Here is a 21,229-nt window from a genome sequence, read left to right as displayed (position 1 = left end):
TAAAAAAAAGACGTAACTGCTTCGATGATTCTGTTTCTATTAATTTAATTCGTCATGTACCCCAATCCCAGCGGATTAACTGGACCCGTTTCTATTTTTTCTAATGCTAAACAGGGGCCAGATCGCCCACCCGCCGTATCCTGGTATCCATCCGTGAGACTTGAGCTAGGGATACATGAGTCATGGCGCAGGAGAAGGGACAGAGGGAGGAGCAAATGCTCAGAAGTAGGTGGAGCACTGACTCCTCTCTCTCTCTCTCCTCGTTGCGCCGAAGCTCGTTTTCCCAGCAAGGAAAAAAAAAGTGTTAGACGCGGACTGCGCACACACGCTACTGTGCGTGAGATAGGTAAACTGATCTGCATACCGGAGCACCGAGTCAAAGGGCTATTTCGCAGCGTTGTTATTGATTTATCGTCGAAGTATCTCATTTGGAGTCGTGGGGAAAGGATTCAACCCTGTGAAGAAACGTAAATGTCGCCTTGTTCTTTAACTGTCACCGGAGAGTTCGGACCGAGGACACGGGTCTGTTTCAAAAACTTTGGCTGACGTGTGAATGGGAACTTCGTAGTATTCCCGCTGGTCTGGGAAGCTGCAGCATTGGGGAGGTAAGTCTGGTTGTTTTTATTGTGGTGAAAGCGCGGCGGCGTTCGCTTCGGAACGGTCATTTGCAGCGTTATAATTGTGCCTCTGGGCTTCTCTTGCCAAGCTTCCTGATCAAACAAGGGAGGAGGGGGCAGCTGTTTAGTCAATGGTTGGGTTTTGAGCCACTCTGGGTTTTGTAGTTTCCATTTGTCATATTTCCCTTTGGAGGCGTGCTATGGGGGATTTCATTAAAACTACAATCCCCGAAAACAACGTGTGCTGTCATGGAGTCGCTTAGATTATGGGCCGGTGGGAGTTGGAGTCCTCTGGCGGAACATCATGCTTTGCAGTGCTTGAATACGTGCACCAGAGACCACAATTCCCAGAGCCCTCGTGTTCCGAAGAGCTGTCACTTGCTGCAGTAAAGTTGTTCATTGAGCCGGTGAAGAAAGCATTCGGGTTATGGTGGGACTGGGGTACGACAAACGTTATAAAGCTAACCCTACAAGTACATTATGTGTATGCTTCTAATATGCATGGAAGTATATCGGTATTTAAATGCTCGAACAGCAGTGACTTTAAACGTGCGGAAATGGCATTGCTATGAATTTATGTGAACGATAGTTTTTAAACAAATGGGAGCCTTAAACAATATTAAGAGCATGATTTATAAAGAAAACATAAGGCAAATTATGGTTAATGGGCGAGATCTGAGGATTCTGATGGTATTTACAAACCTTAAGGCTGCAGGCTGAGTTCCTTGTTGGCATATCACCAGAACCGTGTATTCTCAGCTTTTGGGGCGGTCCGATTGACCTCAGGATTGAAGAGCGAGTATTTGTCACCACTGACTTAGCATTTGTGTTTTTAAGGAGTTGCACGAATTACCGTTAAACGTTTAAATTAGAATGCACCATACTCCCTCTATGAAACTGCAATTGGTATTCCTAAGGTAGGGATGGTGGCCCACTACCGCGAAAGGCGATCCCACTAATAGGCTCCTCCTCAGAGCCTACATGCTGGAAGTAGTTGCAACGGAGGCATTGTGGCTTTTAACACTGCTGAAACAAAAGAAGACGGTTGACCAAATGTATGCCCTTGATGTTGTACCTTCGATGCCTTTTGGCATTTTAACGCATTCAAGTTCCGTTTATGACGTTGTGGACCTCGGTCTATTTAGGTTATACCATTAAATGTTGCATTTTGCAAAATTGGTCTCTTTCACAAACAAGTCATATTCCACATACATCATATCAGAAACCAGTGTCGGCTTGTTCATTAATCACTTAGTTTGTGACGATAGTGGTTTTTTTTTTTTTTGCATATTGTCAACACGCTTCTTCTCCTAGGCCTGAGTGTCTAAACGGAATGGTGTAAATATAGAGCCAAACACCCAACCTTACCGACAATTAAAACCCGTGCACTATGTAAACACACCAACTACGACAACAGGAGTTGTCAGTCCAGCAGCATATAAACCTACACAAGAGTGACATATTCCTGGCAGTCTGATCATCGTATCATGTACAGTTCCCCAGTGACATTTGTTTTTCCGTAGGCAATTCGAGGTACATTTTCAGCGAGTTTGCCTCAATCAAGCGGACATCCATTTTGGTGGGAGATGGGGAGGGTTGTTGTCAGGCAGACTGAGCTCGGAATGTTTGGCCTGCAGTTATTCTATGTCAAAATGCATTAACATCTGCCACATCATTCTTCAAGGGGAAATCTCCAATTTAAAAGATGGCCTGTTGGGGGAAGGGCAGTTGCTTATGACACTGGCTGGCTTGTTGTGGACTGTTACTTTCCCAGTGCACTGTGAACGAAACGCATGTAGAGGAAAATGGTGCAGTGCAACGGAGTGCACCGTGGACGGTGTCCATGTAACGCTGGCAATCCTCATTGCTTTAAACCAAAGGGCCTTTTCAAAATTCAGCAATTATTTTAATCTTAGTGAAGACAACAGTACTAGACGGTTTAGAAACGGCTTCCCTTTAAGAACAGGTGCCATTTGTTAATAGACTGCACTGCAGCTCCTGTTTAGGTTGTGCTCATGAAAAAAGTTTACTGAATTTTGCTAATGTAGCTGCACATAGTGTTCCTGTGTTTTTTCAACGTGAAAGCTGAGAGGAATTGTCTTTTATTGTGAATGTGCAACATTGCCAGTGTTAACAGACTTAAATCAGATATGATCACTTGAAATGAATATGCTACCGAATCTAAACTTAATGCTCCGTCTCATATTTTTGTTTTAGTATCGCTAATGATTTTAAAATGAGTGTTGCAGTTGAGTAATTCAGATAAATAACCGTCGAACCAGAAAAAAATAAGGCATCGAGCTGTGCTGCCTGGAGGGGTTTGCTGCTTGAGGAACAGCTGCAGTTTGAATAATGGGAGCTCCGTCTTAAGCTGGCAACAGGATTTATAGTATTAGGGCAGTGGCAGTCGGATGCAGACTTAATAACCCCTCTTTGTCTCTTCTGACAGATAAGTGTACACCACACTTTGTAGGCAAAGCGCTGTGTCGTCTGCAAGTTCACTCGAAGCGTGCACCTTTTCAGTTTTGCCCCAATTGCAATCTTTGCATTGCAGTGTTGCTGTCGTCGGAATGTTGCTGCGTAACCTCGCAGATGACGTCAGAGATGTTTGAATGAAAATCTCTTTTCTACTTTAAAGATATATCCCAATGTTTACTCAACATGATATTTCAACGTCAGTCGGTTTTGTGTTTTAAGTTCGTTTGAGTTGACATGACGAGCAGTGGGTACACACAACAATCACACACGTGATGCCAGTCTACAGAAACTTTAAGAATAGTCTCTCGACCCCTACACTCGGGTTGTACTCTTGCAGAGTTTCTTTTGTAAATCATGTTGTGACCTTCTCATGGTAATGCTTCAGCCCTTCTTCTCATCCTGCAACATTTGACTCCACGAATGAACATGAAATTGCACTTTGAGATGCCTCCGTTTTTCCAGACTTATGGGAAGGTGCAGTGTTTTGGTGATTCTAAATACTTGTTAATGTACGGTTTCTTGAGTGTTTTTCCGGTGGCAAATGAATTGCGATGTCTACATTGCTTCTGCTATTCTAAGTACAGGGGATCGGCGTGCATTGGCTTTATTACAAGTTAAACATCTCCGAGTGACCTGTCTGTGAGTTGCAGGAAGGAAGTGATCTCCGTGCAGGGTAATTATTACCAGCTTTCGTTGTGTGCTGGAGTCAAAAGACCCATTTACCAAATGCGTCAGTCGAGCTTTTGAAGTAGACTTCGTGTTTAGGCTGTTACGGACAAAGTACTAAATCGCACGTGTCTTATCCGTTTGTACAAGTACAACGGTTCAGTAACAGCTTGCGTATTTGTAATGAAAGCGATGTTTTCCAAAATACTTTGACACTTTTTTTAGCACTGCATCTCGTTCAGTATTCTGTTTAAATGTTCCATATTGTAGAAGCATACTCATTTGGTAACATAGACCCTGTGTTTACATTTTTATCACACCATTGAGCACGAAAACAAACCAGACACGTTTTGACTGCCCAGCATTGCACGGTCGCACCGCGCCATAATAGAAATAGTGCATAGTTCAAACAGTCAAGGGAAAGGACTTTGCGTTGCGAAGGTTGCAGGTTTAATCTGCTAGTTAATCTACTCAATTCTTCACTTAGTAACTACGCCGAGATTTTGGTTTGCTTTGTTTCCTTGTGTAGGGTTAAAGACGGTCCCTCCTACTTGTTTAGTCGTAACTATAGTAGTTCACTTGCACCCCGACTAATTTTTTCCTGTCTTGCCGTAATTTATTTTTCGTCCTTAACTTCGATAAATGAACTCTCATCCCAATGATGCGGCTCAATTTTTTCTTCTCTCTCTCCCGCCCGCCCGCCCCCGTCAACGACAGATTACTTTGATTTTCTGAACAGATCAAGGTCTGCAAACAATGGTGCCCCCTGCCCCCCTATTTACTCTCCCTCAGAGAGACTAAAGGGGCCGCCCAGCACACATTCACAGGGGAGGCTCTGCCGGGTTATTGTCTCCCCTATTGGATGTTATGGCATGCTTCTGAGTCAGGCTGTGGGAGGTATCGCCATGGAATGAGAAATACTGCCAGTTAGGCAAGTGTTGGCCCTGGCACTAGGGTGATGGAACCGATAGTCGTCCAGTTCTTTGGGGAAGTGTGCAGAGGTTAGATGGCACACGCTCCCAGTAGGCTGGTTTATTGCCCAACTCTCTTAGCAAAGTGTATTTGGTCAATGGATGGTGTCGGATAAAGTTGTTGGCCTGGCATTCTATGTGTTGTGGTTTGTTTTTGACATCCGAAATTGATTATGACGGAGAAACCCACTGCTTAGATCAATGGTCTTCAAACTTTGTAGGCCTGGCCCCCCCAAGCAACATGTGGGCAGGCCGGGCTCCCCAAAAATGCCAATTGGACTAGAAGTCCAAATGGCTATGAACTATTGCACGCTGTCACTGCACCCTACTCCCAGCATAGTCGCTGGGCTCCACCACCTGCTCCTCGCCAGTCCCTGGGCTCACCCCACCCCACCACAGACCCTCGGCTCTCCCCACCCTGCTCCCACTACTATCCCATGGTTCCCGCCCAGGGCTCCCTCCCCTGCCTTGCTCCCAGCACAGTTCCAGGGCCAGTGGCTGCTGGTGAATTTTTTTTAAGTGGAGGGGCATAAATAGTTCCCCCAGATATGCCATAGCGAGGGAGGCCAAACCAATCCATGGACGTTCAGGCGGTTTTCCCTCCCGGAATTGGTTTTAAAATAATGGGTTAAAATGTTTCATTTTAGAGCATACTTAAAAAAAATAATAATTGGGTAAAAAGCCAAGCAGTGTTTAATTGGCACTGAGGTATCCAGGGGGCAGGCATGATATTTTTGACTGACATCTATGATAGAAGTCCAGGAAAATAATACCATCCCTGTCCCCTGGACTCTACAGCGCCCCAGGAGAGCTGATTTGGGCAGGTGGATTGTGCAACAAAGGCATTTTTTAAAATTCCTTTGTTGTGCAACCCTCCTCATCAGCCCCCGCTCGCCAAAATCAGCTCACGGACCAACACAAACATATTCACACAGCAAGCACTTTATCATTCACACGAGCACCCATCATCACTCCTAACACAAGCATGCATACATCCATACACATTTAAATGAACATAAACTTACCTTCTGCCCCAGTCCTGAAGTTTCCTTCCCAGCGCTCTAGCTCCTGCATCATGAATAGGAATCAGAAAGCGAGAGCTTCCTGGTTCCTGCACATGCATGTGGGTGCTGGAACGCCCTGTTCCAGGCTGCTCTGTCTATGTGCGAGGAGGCGCAGGAGCTCCCCCTCGCACATACAGACATGCAGTTCCCCAGCCAGCATTTCCAATAAGCTATGCAAGGTTTGCGAAGCAAAACGCCCCCAGCCTTGCATGGCTAAGTAATCATGTGCAGCTGGGGAACTGAACTGTCAAAGGGAAAAACTGTTTCCCTTTGACAGTTCAGCCAGCTCAGGAGCACTCCCTCAGCTGGAAAAAGTAGCTGAGGAGTGCTCATTGTTTCACAGGGCTGGCTCCTCGGCTCCTCTGTAATGGGTGAGGGGGGCCACTGGGTCGACTCCCTCTCACCCATTATGAATGATCCGCCAGGCTGGGACTGGCCTATAGAGCAATGCCTGAACCAAAAATGCAAAATGCTACTGTGGGCCTGTTTTTCTGGTCTAAATGGCCCACCTTTTTGGCCAATGTGGGCCAGTTTGAGTTACTTCACTATGCAGCTAGTAGTTAGGACCATTGTTGCTGAATAAATATTCCTTAAATATCACAATTTGCTTACATTTTAACAAAAAAAACCTCTTGTGTACTATTCAGTCTGTCACTAAAGGAATGTTGGAATTGCCGTTTGCAACTGTGGGCCACTTTTTCATTTGTGGCTAAGACAGCTGTATGCCCCAGTACATGTTCCCCATGAAAAAAATATTTTTCTTTTTCTTTTGGCCGCGCCCCACCGTTTGAAGACCTCTGGCTTAGATAAAGTAGTGGTTTTTTAGAAAAGGAAAAAAGGGGTCCTCTTTGTGTTTTATAGAGGGGCCTGAGTCTGGAGGAAACATTTACACTGCAGACAAAAGGGGGTGGACTCTGGCTGCCTCTTCCTCTGAGACACTAACATGTGTCGCACTGGCATACATGAAACCACGTCTACACTGATAGGACTTGTATTTCTTATAGTAGAACCCAACACAACTTTTTCAAAAGTGCTAAAACTTCTTTATTTAACACACAACAAAGTTTTCCTTTTTTAGGTAAACAAACTAAAAGTCCACTTTCACAAATTGCATTTCCATTATATTGTATCGGCATATAATGTCAACAACACATGATTGTTAGTATAACATAGTTATCAAGTGCAATATTACTGCGCATGCACTGAAAATGAGTCGACACTCAAATGTGTTTCCAGCTATGTAACAACACAGGTGTTGATGAGGGGTTGTTCTATAGCTTTCCTCGGGACTGTAAATTGAGAAGGAATCGAGTAGTCTTTCATGTGTTGTTCAGAAAAAACTGTGGATAAGGAACAAGAAAAAGGAACGTGTGTTGTTTAAAAGGTTCTACTAGATAGGTAACTAAAAAAGCATGATGCAGTGCTCAGACATACCTGTCTTCAACAGTATTTTGTCTCAGGGCAAAATGATGCGTGGGGAATGGCGGATCCGAGTGTGCCAGACCAAGGAGAGATCGTTCTCTTGAGTTGCAGAAGAGGCTTCCACTACAACATATAGGACACAGCATGTTTTAAAGAAAAGTGTCCTACTTGTGTCATGTAAATTGACAACAAAGTGCACGTGCAAAAATAAGTGCTGGTGACTTATTATTAACCGGTTTAGGAATCGTGAGACAGTGTGGCTAACTGTGTAAGGACGAGTGTCCTATTCGGTAATCTCTATTTATTATATGAGAACCAACAATTTCTTTTATATGGGGCCTGACAGTCAAATGGAATCGTGCTCTGCTCTGCACGCCCAGCGACAAACGGAATACACAGCTCACTTCGGGAGCTCTTCCCAGTACGAGAAGGTAAGCATACCGCTCTCTCCTCTGGGATACTACAAATACTGGTACTATAAGGTTTGTTACATTTGACTGTCAGGCCCCATATAAAAGCAATTGTCGGTTCTCATATAATAAATAGAGATTACCGAATAGGACACTCGTCCTTACACAGTTAGCCACACTGTCTCACGATTCATAAACCGGTTAATAATAAGTCACCAGCACTTATTTTTGCACGTGCACATTGTTGTCAATTTACATGACACAAGTAGGACACTTTTCTTTAAAACATGCTGTGTCCTATATGTTGTAGTGGAAGCCTCTTCTGCAACTCAAGAGAACGATCTCTCCTTGGTCTGGCACACTCGGATCCGCCATTCCCCACGCATCATTTTGCCCTGAGACAAAATACTGTTGAAGACAGGTATGTCTGAGCACTGCATCATGCTTTTTTAGTTACCTATCTAGTAGAACCTTTTAAACAACACACGTTCCTTTTTCTTGTTCCTTATCCACAGTTTTTTCTGAACCAGACACGAAAGACTACTCGATTCCTTCTCAATTTACAGTCCTGAGGATAGCTATAGAACAACCCATCATCAACACCTGTGTTGTTACATAGCTGGAAACACATTTGAGTGTCGACTCATTTTCAGTGCATGCGCAGTAATATTGCACTTGATAACTGTTATACTAAGAATCATGTGTTGTTGACATTATATGCCGATACAATATAATGGAAATGCAATTTGTCAAAGTGAACTTTTAGTTTGTTTACCTAAAAAAGGAAAACTTTGTTGTGTGTTAAATAAAGAAGTTTTAGCACTTTTGAAAAAGTTGTGTTGGGTTCTACTATAAGAAATTCAAGTCCTATCAGTGTAGACTTGGTTTCATGTATGCCAGTGCGACACCTGTTAGTGTCTCAGAGGAAGAGGCAGCCAGAGTCCACCCCCTTTTGTCTGTTAGATGAAGTAGTGCCATAAGAGAAGGGATTCTTCATATGTCTGCTCCTTTCTTCTTCCTCCTCTTGCCCCGTCCACCCAGACACAGGAGAAGGGGCCACAGCAGACATTCAGACTCTGATGATATTTGGAGGATTATTAAAGAGCCGCCCAGAGAGACATCTCCCCCCTCCCGTTACCAAAAAATTCATAATTGGATGGGGAAAAAAAAGGATCACATTATATCAGATTCAGAATATCTAGACTTGGGAGCAAGGCAGTCTTGGCAGTGAGTTCTTGGAAAACCAGCAGGTGCTTGGGCCCTGGAGAAAGGTGCTCTTCCTCGACGCAGAGTCTCGTTTCAAAAACGCGGACATGGCACGTCGACGCACGCAGCAGCAATAGTGAGGCAATACCGGTGGCTCTGAAATGGGAAGGCTTTGTGTTTCACGGTACTAAAGCACTAGGGAGACAGGCTGTCACCTATGGAGTGAAACAATGTTTCTGCAGGGTCTGCCTTCAAACCAAGATCCTTGTTGACAATATTAATTATTGAAATAAGTATAATCGCATATTTGCAAGTAATTGTTTTATTTTTTCATTTAAATTCTTGGAATTTGTGCTTTTATAGCTATATTGCAGAAGGGAATTTTTACCTCCAAAACTCTGACTCTTTTGTGGTTCCCTTCTGATTTAGCACACCAAATCGTCTGCCAATATTGTAATGCTGTTTTTATTGTGGTGTGTTGTCACCTTGCACGGTGTGACTTTATTTGTATTAACGTCTTCAACCTGCTGGACTTGTTCTTCTCTACATTGTGGGCATAGCAGCTTTGCCTTTCGCATTGAACTGGGGAAAAGTATTTCAACTGTGTGGATTTTCGTGCATTTGGAAACAATCGCTGGCATGGAATTCAATATTCGATCATCGATTCTTCTCAATGCATGGTTGAGTACTATTTCCACAGTCCAGATGCCTCCAATCCTCATCATAGAGGGAAAATGGCTGCATATTTTAATGAGGCAGCTAAAAGTTCTAGACATGTCTGAACCATCTTCTGCCCTCTTCCTGTACAAGGGACTCTTTCCCCCTTTTAGTTAGGTATAAGCATGTCACCTAAGGAGATCATTGTGGTGACTATGGATTTATTGTTTCAGACGATTCTTTTATTGAAATGTTTGAGTCTTGAAGGGGAAGGCCCAGTGATTTTAAACAATCTCTCAAGTGATGCTTGATATTGTAATGGGTCAAAGCTCCTTGTGGCTTATCTAGAGAACATCTTTTGTAAGGGTAATAACATGACATAAATCGGCTTAATCAATGTGTTGATGAAAGCCCCCTTTTTAGAGGATTGAGTGAAGTAGAAGTTCATAGCCATTTGCACATTACATGAGGTTTCAAGTTCTCTGGTGAAGGTACATGATCAGATAGTGGAGAAGGTTAAGGACCATGGATACATTTTGGAGAACATCATGGTGGCATGCTAGATGCTTCAGTCAGAGTGCGACTGTAAGGTCGGCAGAATTGTGGTCCATTGCCAATGCAAATGAAAACACCAGCCCCCTCTTAGACTCATATTTCATCTTTGAAAGAACCAAAGACAAATGCTAAGGCCTTGGAAACAAGGTTTTCACTCAGCGAGAAGAACTTAACTGCTAGGAATTCACCTCTGCTAGTTAAGGAATATATATCGTATCAGAACAATCTGGCTCATGTGCAGAAGCGGATAACAAAAGGAAAAATAGACAGGACTCGTCAAGAAAACCATATGTGCAAAATAGACGCAAATGTTGAACTAAACAAAAACCTTAGAAAGAGGGAGCAAAGTGAACTTCTCACCTGGTATTGATTACTAACCAAGATGGTCTGTATGCTGTAAAACACCCAACTGCTAGGGCTCCAAAAGTTGAGAAGAATTGAAACAAAGACATTTAATACAATCGTTTGCCTTAAGAGATGTGGGGCTGGGCTGGCATGCTTCCTATTGAGTGGCTGTGGAGTCCCAGGAGCTGGATAACTCCACTAAAAGACATGTAGAGGTAAGCATGTCCTAAATGTGAGAAATAATAAAACTTGAGGGTAGGAAGAACTGTCTTACTTCTACCCTAGAAATGGCAGGAAACTGTAGTTATGAAATTAATACGATGATTTGGAGGTGAGGGTGCATGAAGAATATGTATTGGATTGGGAGTGTTGTGTTCAGAAGCAATTCAGGGAGGAAGACTTAGTGAGTGCCAATTGTGCCAGTGACTAGGTTCCAATTTCTAAAATATTGATGCTTGAAGAACCTTTTCTTGTTGCTATTGCCACCGAAATAAGGATCTGATAATAATAAGCTAAAAGAAGCTCTTGGGTATTTGGCATCAAAGAGTGAGCAAGGGCAAATTCTAAGGAACAAGGAGGTAGTTCCTTGCATGCCGCAAATCTACCTTCCACATGAGAGGCAAACCATATTTTTTAATAGATTTATACATGACCCATTATACTAGGTCTTCTAAACGTTTCCAAACTCTACATGAGACACGTTCCCAAACACAGTGCTAATGTCACAAGGGTATATTTGTACAGCACCAGAAGACCTGGGAGTAAAAAGTAGTGTCTTGTAGCTGTTTCAAGCCAACCAAGCTCTCCTAGGCTACTACCAGTAGCTAAATCACTTTGAGCAATTCCAAACACTGCCCCTCCCATTTTAACAAGTCATATATTGGGAAATTTCTCAACGTTCCTCCCCTACTTGGTATTACTATCGATGATTTGCAGGTGGTTAAAATCCCCAGACAGCCGAATCTGTCTCAATTCTAGATTTATCTTAAATCGCATGTCATTAGTAGATTGGTAATGGCACATTTTTTGACAAGGTTTTGATTATCTACAAGCAGCAAGGGTACTAAAATGGCAATGGCGCATGTATGGATAAAAAGGCTAAAGCAATGGTCACCGTGTGATAGAGAAACTGTCAGATTTAATCTGTCGAAAGTGTGACTAGAAGATCAGTTGCCCTACTATGAGTAAGAACAGTTAAATGGGTCAGGTGTGCATCCACAGTAGCGTGGACGGGAATTGGTTGGCCTGTCTCCTTCAGCCACTCGTTTTGCAGTGTTCATAGTAAATCAGTAGAAAGTGATAACATTTCTGTCATGGAACATGAGGGGTATTAACTGTGTTTGAGTCAGTGACATTATATTTTATTTTAAACATGTCATTTACTCAAAGAAGTGTGGTTGTGTCACCAACCGCTTTTTACATGGATTAATTGTTTTATTTCAACCAGCAATTAAAGCTCAGAAAGGCCTCACATAAGGATGGACTTGTTGATTGGGGCGAAAAGCTAATTTACTTCTGTCTTGAGTGTGGACCACCTCTTCTTGTTCCAAACTGTTAGCACTGCATCATATGATTGTGAATTATTTGAATGCAACTGAAACCTTATTAACTAACATACATAATCCACCTGATATTTTAAATACCAGAGAGTTGTCTTCTAATATCAATGAATGACTTAGGAAATGGCACAAATGCTCTGATTGAGGTGGTGCCACTTTAGCAGTTGATAGTTTGGCGTCTTAACTGTGGCAGAAGCAGTACACTTGCCGAAGCTCATCTTAATCCGCATCCTGTTAAAGCTAGTCTAAAGTTCTCACCAATTTACGTTTGGCAAAGGGTATCTGCCAGGAGATGTACACAGTGAATTGACAAGGTGTGAGGAAGGTGGCAACTGAATTTGAACACTCAGTTTGGATATGGTTGTGGTGTCTGAAAGGACAGCAAAGCTAGTATGTGTTACTGCACTTAATAGTGCTGGTAATCAAATAAGTTGTTCACAGAGGAACATTGATAAAATGAATGTTTCAAGGTTTCAAATGGTATGTTCTGGTTGAAGGGTGTTTAGTGGAGTCTATGCCTAAGTAATTTTTAGTCTCATGTTGAATGCAGAGGCTTACGAAAAAACTGGCCATGTCCCCTTGATAAATATGTGGCCCTAATTGGATATGGGTAAATAGCTGAATTAATATGATTCAGAGATTGCTAAAACAAAAGGAGCAATGAGTTACGAATTGTAATTGGTACAGTAGTTCTGATTCACAACCTATTGATACGCTTGAAGAAAGAAAGACAAAGCTAAAATATAAGAACTGGTTAAAAATGTTTAGGAGGTATGGACTGGATTGTCATTGGCAGCGATTGCTAAATGTCCTGGGGGGGGGGATTTTGCAGAGGAATTTTGGTGGTAGTTTAATAATCCCTTGTTTAAATCAGATGGGACTCCGTTCAATCCAGTTGGTGAAATCTGTTAAGTTGGCATTTGGGGCTTAAATTGATGTTGAGAAAATAATTATAGTTGTAAATATATACATATACATATGCTTGTGTAGATGGTCGGGCCAATTTCTGGCTTTGACATGTAATCAAATAATTCAGCTGAAATCTTCTCGTGCGACTGACCCTAGCTTTTTTGTGTTGTTGAATGTGGTGATTAAGAAAGATCCGGACACTTGCTCCACTGTTGAAGTTCTTGTTTGACAAGATAATGCTATGCTGTAAACTGCCCTTAACTTGGAGAGAAGCTTAACTGGGCTCTAACCACAAGAAGGTTTATCGGGAAGATCCTCGTACAATTGCACTCCTCATTGCAACCAGCAAAATGTTTTAAACTTTAATATAAAACTAAGGTTTGGACTATTTCAAGGCAATGTCCCATTTGTATGTGGCTTTCGGGGATTTCTCAGCTGCCTTTGACCGCATAGATCTCAGTTGTTAGGGCATTGACAGTGATTTACTAAGTTTAATAATACTCTTACATAGGAATACTTCTGTAAGAGTCAACTTTATACTAATAATGGATCCTGTTTGTATCCAGAAGGGACATAACAAAGGATGTGTTTTGGAAGCAATACTTTAAACATTTTATACAGCAGAAGTGTGAGATGTACTTCGATGCACAATTCTCCTCCTAATTTGGGAAGATCGTATTCTATTTGTTTTGCTTATGCAAGTGGCATAACTCTCATGGATATTACCAGGATAGGTTTATAGAAAAGCAATGATGCTATAGCTTGCTACCTGGAAAATCTGCTTTTGGAAATTAGCATGTCATTATGTGTTGTTCTAAGGCCGAACAACTAATTAATTTTGCTTGGTGACTGGGCTCTATTGTCATAGATATTATTGAAAACTTGTAATTTGAACATACTGTTAAATTGTAAAATGAGCTTAATTAATTTGTGGGATAGAATATTTTCCATAGGGACAATTTCGATGAACTCCCAGTGTTGTTTTGACTCTTAGCTTTTTACTAAAAGCAACAGCTAATACATAATACAATTATTGTGTATGGTTTGGAATGTAGAGTGGATGTCACTGATTTTTGGGTTCACTTGTCTAGAAGAGAAACTCTGGCGTCCCACTTGGATGTCCAACGGCCTTCTTGCTCCATTCTTAAGAACGGAATTAGGCCTGGCTGGTAATAACATTAGACTGGTCTGTGAGAAACCAAAGGGTGTCTCACTTACTAGTCCCCAGGATCGATCTCTCTCTCTCTCTCAGGTGGCCAGGGCGCAGCCATTGCCTTTGCATCCAGACCCGTGGGGAGGACCAATGCGGGAGGATCACCTGGATGAGGGATCTTAGGGGAGTTGGGGTGAGGCAACCGATGGTGAGACACGGTATTCCCCCCCCTTTCCCGTACCCATGCCCCATCCTATTTTGTAGGCTTCTCCAGCGTTCCAACTTCACCTCCCCCCTTTCTACACAAACACTGGGCTGAGGAAAGGGGAAGGCTGAGAGTAAAGAGGCTAACACTTGCATATCTCAATGGACCTGTCCCGTCAATAAGGTCAGGCAAAGTCAGGTACTTGGTTTTAATTCATACAGCTAATACCCATTAGCTTCCCCCACACGGATAAAAGGTGGAACCTTGAGACACACTCTGAGCAAGGTGAGACATGAGAAGGAGCAGATCTTCCGGGGCAAACCCGCTGGAGCAGGACGACTGATCAAGGGGTAGGGAAACCCTTAGGATTCCTGCAGGAGGTCGTTGCCTCTGTGAAACCATGAATGATAGGCAGAGAAAGCCAAATCCCAGACAAGAAGAAGCCTGCGTTGTGTTTCCAGGACGCCAGCAAATCTCCCTGGTGAATGGCTGTTAAGATGGATTTCTGAACTCTGACCTGGTGGGCATAGGTTCAGGAGGCCAGCCTAGTTTCTTGGGACATGGTAACCTTCTGGACAAGCCAGACCAATCAAGGTAGCATTGGCGGTGGTCAAGACTAGGTCTCAGGAGGGGTGAGGGTGACTGAAAGACCTCAATGAGCACACAGAGTAAAGGACACTACATAAAATATAAGTACATTTATTCAAGGCCTCGCGCAGCCCCAGTAGAAGGCAACTGTGCAGGAGCCTAACACGAAACACTGGGATGCCGGAGACGCAGCGCAACACCAGTATATGAGAAAGCAACGAGGCAGAAGCCCAGAATGAGAAACTGGGATGCTAGAACCGCGATGCAACCCCAGTGCGAGAGACCAGCAAGAATGGAACTGAGAAGAAGGCAGTGGCAAGACCACGGAAAACCCATAGCGGGCAGACTGTCTCAGAAACCTTGATGATATCACTACACATAGAGAATCTGAGGAGCTCTGGCCCCTCTTCAGAAGACCGGAACACAATATCGGAAAAAGAGACTGCAAGGAGAAGGACGCCGATGCGACCATGCTCAGAAGCCCGAGAAGAGGTAGCAAAGAAACCAGCCTCCCAATTACATTCCCCTTCATCATAGAAGGTAACTGGGAACACAGGAACAGCAGGAGATCGAAAAAGGGATCCTTATCATACAAACCACTCATCCCAGTAGAAAGAATGAGACCGGTTTATCCTTGAAACAGATGAAACTAAGTTGTTGGGATACAAGAAAAAGAAATGACCTTGTGAGAAAAGATCATTGGGACCTAAGTTGTTGCGATACAAGAGAGAAATACTGTTGTGATAATGGAGAGAAAGGGAAATATACCACTGAACCAGGTAAATAAGCAAGTAGAGCAAAACGAGCCAAATTGTAATTCACTCGGAGGGAAAGATTACCTGAATAATGGTGTCCTCCTAAGATACACTGGAATTGATGACTAACATTCCATAGCTTGGAAAATAACCCCAAAAGGGGATCTCAAGAAGAAGGAAGAGTACAAAAAGCAATCGACGAATTACACTATTAGAGACTTACAGATCAATAAATAAGTCTACAGATTGGTACTAAAGTCTTCCTTCTCCGGCTATAGGTTGTTTTTCATAGTGGGTAGGATCAGCTAGGATATGATTACGGACTGTTTCCTTTGGACATTCACAACTGACTGGTGAGCACATTAGTTAGAAATATAGTCCGGACCACCCTGAGATGCAGAAAGTAAGGCCTTGTCCTTTGCTTTAATAAATGTTTCTGAATCATGTCCACAAAAAGTGTGTGTCCCTCTTCTGAATTGCCACACTACGCACTGTCAACTGGGCATTTGGCTTGTGAGGTGCACAGCATCCTCTGTGTTTTCAGCTGCTATACTTCCACATTTTCTTCCATGACCAGAGTTGGTACTGGAATCATTTCCAAGTTCCAGCGACCAGACTTGATTCTGCACATCTTGGATTCTTATGTGTTGGGTGTTGCAGAGGCAAAGCCCCTCACTAGTAATAATAATTTATAATGTATTTCTTATATAGCGCTACACACCCACAGGTCTCAGAGCGCTCAAATAATAGAAGACAATATTATCCCACAAAGTGGTACTCATCGACCTCGGAAGGATGAAAGGCTAAGTTGACCCTGTCGGGATTCGAACCTGCCACGGGAGGCTGCACACAGATTAGCTCGCTGTGTAATCTGACTGGCTAGTGCTGTTCCATAAGCAGTGTTGTTACAGATGAGCCCAGTCGGGATTTCTCTGGTAGTTGAACTAAGGGCAGATCTAGTGTGGATTATTCAATGTTAACCTCTGCGTTTGTAAGTTGTGCCTCAGCAATAACCCCTGATCAAGCTGGCTGAAACCGTGACTGACCCCTGTATACACCAATGCTGCAAGGGCTGTAATGGCTCCAGCCCACACTTTATTGGCTAACTCTCACGCTTTCTGCACGAAAATACTTGCAGCTGCTGTAGATGGACTCCTTCACTAACATGATGGGCGCAGTATGAAACGGATCACTTAATAAACTCTCTTGTCTGATGTTCTATTCTTTTCATTCAAGTGAGACTCCAAATATCAATATTTGCCATTATAGTGGCTTGCATCACCACCAGCCTCTAGCTTTCCCATGTCCATATCCTACATTACAGGAGCTGCCACCAAGTCCACCTCCATTTCGGGAGCTTTGCTTGTCTGATAATTTGTCTTACTTGATCACTGCCCCACGCGTTTACTTGTACTTTGCCATTTGGAAACCAAACATGCTCCCGCTCCATATGCTGACCGCCATCTACAAAATACACGTTAGAGAGACAGTAAAGAAGCAAATTAGACCACTGTTGGGGTATGGGCCAATGTATTCCATTTGGGGCAGTTTGGTTTGGGGTAGTGATAGTCAACATTGTGGTTTGTACTACTTTATCTGTGTTCAGTGGCTGCCGCTACTTTAGCATATTCTGCATCTGACAGCCAATAGGGGAGGGCATAACTGGACTAAACGATTTGTCCTTGTTGACGTTTTGTTGGTGATGGAAGGAAACCCAACAAGAAGTCTACTTGACAATTCCAAGACCCTCCCAGCCCGCCGGTCCTTGCTTGCCCAGTTATTGTGTACGTACAAATATACCAGGGCCATGAATCTACCTCCAGAGGTAATTACTATGCCTGTGAAGTAGTTCACCTTTCTGCTGTGTTTTAATTTAGCTGGTGACAGTTTGTCTGTGTAAGAGGAGTCATTTATGCTGAACAGTACATATTCAAATCCGGTTACCACACAAATAAAGCAACATTTAGGCCTCATTTTCAGATGCAAGCTCTGCTTGCAATGGGAAGTGTGAACCCAAACTGTGATCTCTTTTGTCCTGGTGAGTTGCAGGACTTGAAAGCTGCCATACTTCCTTGGTGCTAATGCTGTCTTCCGCTGAAGCATACATCTCCACAAAATCTCCCTGCTGCATTGAGTGGGAGGCATACTCTGGCACTTTCAGTAAGGCTTCCCACACCGACATATGAACATGCTAAATAGTGGAAGATCGGTCTCTTGCAGTAGTTCAACAGCTTATCATCCGTGAGATGAATGTTAATGTACACATTCTTCACAGGCAGGGAGGATGGTAAACACATCGGCAGCCAACAGATCCTTCCCTGTGTGGTTTCCTGATTTTTGTGTTTTATTTGTTTGGGTGCTCTGCATGCTGAGCAATACTAGCAGGAGTGCCTCCAGTCACTGGAGGCCGGCCTCACCACACAACTGGACCGGTTTATTCTTGAAGACCCCTTTTTGGACAACTTCAAGGTGGGAAAATGGGTAGCAAATAATCTCCCTTTGCCTTATGTCTTGCGCAGTTCAGCGCTAATACCAGGATTTTGCTTTGTGGTGCACTAAAGGGATGACTTCAATTGCATTATATTTCTGTGTATGCTCACAGTGAGATGTCGTTTTGACACCCAAAATATTTATTCTGTGCTAGGTTCCTAACACAGGAGTGCAGGGGTGGTGGGAGTGCGGAGGGGAGGGGGGTGGAGAAGATCACCTTGTGTATACACCAGCTGAAAATTTCTGGTAAATATTTAATTCCAGAAGCACATACACTTCTGAAATATTCCTTAACTTCTCGAGATGTACAGTTGATATATTCCCAACCAACAGTAGTTCCAAATGACAGGGACTACGTTTAATCTATTTCCCTTTATTTTATCACTCCCCTCAGGCGTATTTCCCCTTCGTATTATACTTGCATATGGATTTCACTTGGCTGTCTCACCCTGTTAAGCACTGGTTTAGTTATCCCCCCCCAGGAACAGGTGGGCATCAGTCAGCAAGATGGTGGTCAGCTTCCCACCACACACTGTCACTTTCACTAAGGAAAGCCTGGGACCTCTCCTGTGGAATTCCAGGTAGCCTCTCTTACAGTGTACTGCTAGTAACTTAAAAATGGGTCCAAATGGAAAGCGATCTTTATCTCCTTTATTCTCCTTTCTCCTCCAATTCTCCTTTCTCTCGTCCCTCTCCATCAGTCGGTGAGTAAGAGAGTGTCTACCGGAATCTATGTTATGAACTTTTATAGAGCAGAAACCACTCCCATTTGAGGTGTTTGTATAATTTGTCTTATCTGATTGAGCAGTGTTCTAAAAGCGACATCACACTAAACCTACCCCTCTGTAGTCTTTGGGCATATTAATGAAGATGGCAGTCTGATCGGAGTGATTTCCAAACCCAGCTTCCTTTCCATCTGATGTGAGGTCCTCATGGAGATTTTGACATTATACAATAGTAATTCTCTAGACATATTCCTCACATGTAATCCTGTCACTAATTGGTTCATCAGATTGTTCTCACTTAGGTGAATTAAATAATGCAATGTTCACCTTGTTATGACATAGGGTGTGGTGTGTTTGCTACAATTGTTGGATTTTTACACACTAATACTTTTACTGGAATTTTTCCATCTCAAAGTAATGGGCTCACCTGCACTTATGCTAGGATACCGTTTCTGCGTGAAACTATCCAAATTCCCCTAATTTGCTTACTTAACATAGATTTAAAAAACATTTTATTTCCGTCTGTTACGGCCTTTGAAGCTGAACATCTAAAAGAAAATTCTATAGGACATTTTGTTAAATAGTTACAAGCGAAACCAGATTCCCTACGTACATTTCACATAGTACATTAGTTAATATAATAGGATGAATTATAATTTGAACTGGCGTACCAGTACCTGGCTGGTACAGTCAAAATTGTGTCTGTTCTTCTTGGAGCTGAGTGCTGGGGCATTTATTTATGTCGTCACACCTCCTTTAGTAATTCCGGCAGCTGCCTCTTGTAGCACTCTCTAGGTCTTCCAGGTATGAAGAGTTTCCTTCAGGAGAAGGGTGTTTGATTGAAATATCAGATTTGTTGAGAGGGCACTGCTGGTCCAGAGGAATTCAATGCATATTTAAGGAGTTTAGCCCAAGGTCAGTGACGTAAGCAAGTGTGAAATGGCGAGGGAGGGCAAGCATTTGTTTTTATTCATTTGCAGGGCCTTAATCCTGTGCAGAAACTCCAGGGACAGTTATGTTTTATGGTTCAGCTTCAAAAGCCTTGAGTTTCATTTCCTTAAGAAAGAAAGTCATCCCCCTTCCTGTAGCTTGCAGTTTTGCTATGGGCTTTGGGAAAGAAGGAATACTTCGGCAGCTCAGGCCTAGTTTAATTCAGGGTGTTTTCATTTAAATTGCTGCTAATTGTCTGGTCCTGATGTTGTTATCCACGGGAGCTGCTGAACCCCGCAGACCCTCTAAAGTATTTGGTCAACTACAGATTCTTTGACAGCAGAAATCCCAACACCCTCAAAGGAAAGGGGAAGTGGAGAACCTAACCTACAGAGGGGGAAAAAGAACAAGAAGCAATGTTACGCCTTCAACCTGACCTAGACCCCTCCTTCCGAACCCCAAGTTAACAACTTGTCGTCCTTCCTCCTCAATGAGCTGGGAGGTGAATAATGTCCAGGAAATTGAGTCATCATTTAACATAAAATGACATTTCTTATGGTGAAAAGTCTGACTTGTCTTGACACACTTGCACCTTCCTGTAGATTTCAATACCTTCTTTTATAAGTTTCAGTTTTAATTCCCTGTTGAGAATTGTTCACGTTTTGAATTTAACCTTATATACTAAACGTAGTTGAAATAATTCTAATTACATTTGCTGCATGGCTTTATCCTTTGATTAAATAACATTGCTTCTTACCCTACTTGAAGTAAATAATAACATCAAGGTAAATCACAACTCCTTTTAAGAAGAAATATATGACTTACATTTTGTTAGGTTGATTGAGAGAACACTACTCCGTGCGTGCAAACAGGCTCAGGAGGTTCCTGTCCCTAGGAACACTACTCCACACCAGGCGCTGGTGCCAAATGCAATGCGGTTCTGCTAGGAAACGGGCGCTAATCTCCCGGAGTATGCGCACAAGAGAAAACCTGGGTGAAAGTCTTTGGATTAAGCGCCCGTAAGAAACGCTAGTCTTTTACCCATGCACTCTTTGATTTCACTTGACTTCAAGACACTATACTAACGTGATGCATCCGCTTCAAATGAACTGAATGTCCTTTTGAAATTCCACAAGAAGCGATGCATGCGTTAACCCCTACTGCTAAATACCTGAACTAAAAACGAATATGCTTAAAGAACCAAATTTACAGATCCCTTGCAAAGTCCGTCCAGATCCTTTCTTCAAACTAGAGCACTGCGCTCCCACCAATAACACAGGTTGCCTTGTCGCTCAGGACACATTGTCTTCTTCCTGACTCTGCAGCTCTGCTTTTCCTGGAAAGGCCTCAACAACAGTCTGGACTTCACAAACACAGGACCACCCTGCTTGAGGAAGGACAATGAAAGGCAGTTGAGAATGCCAGTTCAAGTTCAAAGAGATCATAATCCACCCATCAGCAGCCAGGCTAATTCTTCTCCAATGAGCTGCCTGATATCACAGCCATGATGGCTTGTGGAACTCT

At 43.0% G+C, this 21,229-nt stretch overlaps 1 protein-coding gene across 5 annotated transcripts in view; it reads left to right on the top strand.

The window, feature by feature from the left end:
* Window positions 1-249: 249 nt before the first annotated feature.
* SIPA1L3 (signal induced proliferation associated 1 like 3) overlaps window positions 250-21,229 on the top strand; it is a 1,632,279-nt gene continuing 1,611,299 nt past the window's right edge. For all 5 annotated transcript variants that reach the window (XM_069644476.1, XM_069644475.1, XM_069644474.1 and 2 more), the window contains exon 1: window positions 250-605. The gene's annotated coding sequence lies outside the window, so the exon portion shown is untranslated. The remainder of the gene's footprint in view (window positions 606-21,229) is intronic.

Source organism: Ambystoma mexicanum, chromosome 2p (genome assembly GCF_040938575.1).
Source record: "Ambystoma mexicanum isolate Mex_15411 chromosome 2p, UKY_AmexF1_1, whole genome shotgun sequence".
NCBI lineage: Eukaryota > Metazoa > Chordata > Amphibia > Caudata > Ambystomatidae > Ambystoma > Ambystoma mexicanum.
This window is presented reverse-complemented; position numbering and strand designations above follow the sequence as displayed.